At 39.1% G+C, this 4,258-nt stretch overlaps 1 pseudogene; it reads right to left on the bottom strand.

Moving 5' to 3' along the window:
• Window positions 1-1,000: 1,000 nt before the first annotated feature.
• LOC116810912 (phosphatidylinositol N-acetylglucosaminyltransferase subunit C-like) lies at window positions 1,001-2,641 on the bottom strand (annotated as a pseudogene).
• Window positions 2,642-4,258: the final 1,617 nt, after the last annotated feature.

The following is a 4,258-nucleotide window of genomic DNA, read 5'->3' as shown; positions in this document are numbered from 1 at the left end:
CTGCCAGTAAACTTCTTCCCTCTCTCCATGGAGGTAACCACTATCCTTAATTTCTTATCTATCATTCCATTGCTTATTTTTATACATTTGCTATATACCTATGAATCAAGCATTTTTGCATGTTTTTATTTTTTCATTTATTGGAACAAAAATAGAAACTCCTCGTTTCTTCCTTTTTTTGATAAGCGTATGGGTACAATGATTTGATACGTGTACACATTATGAAATAACTACCACAATGAAGCTAATGAACACCTCTATCACCTCACAGTTACCTTTTCTGTGTACATATATGGTGAGAACACTTAAGAGCTACTGTCTCAGCAAATTTCAAGCATACAATACAGTATAATTAACTGCAGTCACTGTGCTATACAACAGATCACAACAATTCATTCATCTTATAACTGAAAGTTTATACTCCCAGCCTCTGGAAACCACCACTTTATTCTCTGTTTTTATGAATTCAAACTTCGTTTTGTTTTTGTTTTTGTCTTAATGTATTGCAACCTCCATCTCTTAGGCTCAAACCATCCTCCCACCTCAGCCTCCTGAGTGGCTGGGATGACAGGCGTGTGCCACCACGCCCAGCTAATTTTTAAAATTTTTTGTAGAGATGGGGTCCCAAACTGGACTGGTCTCAAACTCCTGTGCTCAAGCAATCCACCCGCCTTGGCCTCCCAAAGTGCTGGGATTACAGGTGTGAGCCGCCACGCCTGGCCTGTACTGTTATTTTTTAATAGAAACCACATCACTTCATTTGTTACAGCAAATAATAAATGAGACACAATAATTCAAAAGGGATCCAAAAAGCTTTCTCATCCCACAAAATAACAGAAAAGATAAGCACCCAAGCCTTTGGTTAATTTTTTCCTTTGATCCCTGTTCTCTCACCCACACTGGCATGCTGCTTCCAAAACAGAACTTTGCCTTCAACTTTTACATGAGCTAAGATGCTACTCCATCAACTTGCCTTCATAATGTAATGGAGGTACTTAACTTAGCTGAGGCACCTGGACAAGAATTTGATTTCAACTTCATCCTAAGGCCATGACTGGTTTCTTTAAAAAGCTGCAGGTGAATGAGGTAGAAAGGACAGAGACATAAGATGGAAACTAGAGAAGGACGAAGAGGATGACTCCAAGCGCTATAGGACCACAGGCCTCTCAAGGCTGAAAACTCAAAGAGCAGTGTGACACCCACACAGCTGGGGAGAGCACATGCCTTCAGTTTCTCCTGTAACATGGGCCATGGGGCAAAAATTTGGATGGCAAATGTCACCATGATGAAGGCATACAGGGACCAGGGAAGGCATGAGGACAGGCAGACAGAAGCAATGATGGCCGTGTTCAAGGACAATGTGATGGATACAATGGCAGCATTGGTGCCACAGTGAAAGCAGATGAGGTGGCCTAACAGCGTGAAGACTGACACAGCACAGATGGTGTCAGTGCTGACAGACTGTCAGGGTCTTCGACACTAGCAAACAGCCATAGATGAAAGTAATGAAGACTACAGGCTCTTCAAGTCAGCCCACCGGACATGCCCACTCTACTTCCACCCTTCACCTCTAATCAAGATCAAATCAAACATACGCAGTCAGTGAAGAAGCCAGGCTAGTCCCAGAAGGCCAGTGTGAGACCAGAAACCCTTTGTCCATGTAACATCAGATAACCACAAAAACATAGACACCACCCAGCTGATGGATCACCACACTCAACTCAAATACCCTAGTCCAATATTGGCATTTCTGAGCACAGCTCTTTCAGGTCCACATATTTATCAGGGAAGGGCCGTCACTCACATAAGGCCTTCTGCCACTTGGCCTCCTTAGTGTTAGTTACAGGTTGGCATGATTTCTTTATGCACTGTCCAATGTCCTATTAATGAAGAGTAGATAGCAGATAAAGGATATTAGGCTATTTATCAACCAGACTATCTAGTGGATTGAGGATATTTATTTTCTTTTTTTGCTATTATAAATATTGCATATTTATATATGCTAGAAATATTCATTAACATGAGTCAACGTTTGTTAAGGATACATACTAGTGGAATTGCCAGATCTTAGAAGATATATATCTTCAATTTGACAAGACAGTCACACGCTGCTATCAGAAATGACTGCCCCAATTTACAACTCACAACGATAGTATAAGGGTTCCTATTGCTCCACAGCCTCTGTGACACTGGGTATTTTCAGGCATTTCATTTTTACCATCTGATAGACAAAAGCAGATTTACCATAAAGCAAATGAGGTTTAGGCTTCAAGACGTTTCATTTGCATGGGCCCCTTCAAAGGCCCTGTAGTTAATTTTATATGTGAAATTTTGTAATCTTTTTTCTTAAAACGAGATCCACAGATTGCATAATCTTCAAGCTCCACTGAAGCTAGTTACAGCCCTGCTAATGATGGATGTGAAATGTATATGGTTGTACTTACTTTTCCCTGATTACTAGTGAACTTGAACATATTTTCATATGTTAATTGTCACTTCAAGTTTTCTGTGAATTTTGCCTTTTGTTTATTGATTTGTAGTTCTTGATATCTTCTGGATATTAATCTTTTTAAAGACTTAACTGGGCAAATACCTTGTTCAGTCTAGAGCTTGTCTTCACTTTTGTTGTAGTGTCTTCCATGTTTTAATTTTAATAAAGTTGGATTTGTCAGTCGTTTCCTTTATGATATGCACACTTATGTGACTTGTTGAAGAAATACTTTTATTCCAAGGTTATAACAGCATACTTTTTCTTCTAAAAGTTTAAAATTTTACCTTTTCTGTTTAGGCCTTTAGTCAATTGAAAAAATGTGTGTGTGATTGCTGTGAAATAGAAATCTAAATTTTATTTGTTCCACATGGATAGCCAGTTGTCTCAGTACCATTTATTGAATAGTCCATCTTTTCTCTAATGCCATGTAACCTCTATTATATATCAAGTCTCAATACATGTTTCTAGGCCTTCTGTCCTGTTCCATTGGTACGTTTATTTCCCACAGCACAAACATATAACTGCCATAATTACTATAGCTTGATAATAAGGCTTTATATCTGCAAAATAAGTTTCCTCATTTTTTCTTCTTCAAAGTTGTCAATAAATGTTGCATGTTCTCACTAATATGTGGGAGCCAAAAAAGTGGATCTCATGGAGAGAGAAAGTAGAATGAGAGAGAAAGTAGAATTCCCACCGGCTGGGAAAAGTAGCAGGGAGTGGGGATGGAGAGCTGTTGATTGATGGGTACAAACATACAGTTAGATAGAAGGAATAAGTTCTAGTATTTGATAACACGGTAGGGTGGCTATAGTTAACAATAAATTATTGTATAGTTCAAAATAGCTAGAAGAGAAAATTTGGAATGTTCCCAACACAGAGAAATGATAAAAGTTTGAGGTGATAGATACCATTATTACCCTGATTTGATGATTACACATTGTATGCATATATCAAAATATCACATATATCCCATAAATATGTACAACTATTATGCATCAATTTCAAAAATTGTCTTGACTTTTCTTGGCTCTTTGTCCTTCCATACAAGTTTTAGGACAAGTTTGTCCAGTTCTATGAAAAAAAAAGAAAAGCTTTTTCATTGTAATAGCATTTATGTAATGGATTAATTTGAAGAAAATATCTATATGATATTGAACTTTCACATTCATGAAGATTTATGGCTTTATATTTTTCTTTTTTTTTTTTTTTGAGACAGAGTCTCGCTGTGTCACCCAGGCTGGAGTGCTGCGGCTCTATCTCAGCTCACTGCAAGCTCCACCTCCCAGGTTCACGCCACTCTCCTGCCTCAGCCTCCCGAGTAGCTGGGACTACAGGCACCTGCCACCACGCCCAGCTAATTTTTTGTATTTTTAGTAGAAACGGGCTTTCACCATGTTAGCCAGGGTGATCTCGATCTCCTGACCTCGTGATCTGCCCGCCTTGTCCTCCCAAATTGCTGGGACTACAGGCGTGAGCCACTGTGCCCGGCTATATTTTTCTTAGGTTTTGTTATTGTCCTTTAATAATGTTTTGTAATTCTCTCTATAAAGTTCATTATTATATAGCTTTACATAAGATTTACTTCAGCCAGGCACAGTGGCTTGCGCCTGTAATCCCAGCACTTTGGGAGGTCCAGGTAGCAGGATAGCTTGAGGCCAGGTGTTGGAGACCAGCCTAGACAACACAGAAAGAACCCAGCTCTACAAAATAAAATTAAAATTAAAAAATTTACTCCTGTAATCCCAGCACTTTGGGAGGGCGAGG

Source organism: Hylobates moloch, unplaced genomic scaffold, assembly GCF_009828535.3.
Source record: "Hylobates moloch isolate HMO894 unplaced genomic scaffold, HMol_V3 SCAFFOLD_1, whole genome shotgun sequence".
Lineage (NCBI taxonomy): Eukaryota > Metazoa > Chordata > Mammalia > Primates > Hylobatidae > Hylobates > Hylobates moloch.
Note: the sequence above shows the minus strand (reverse complement) of the source record. Positions and strands in the feature narration are given on the sequence as shown.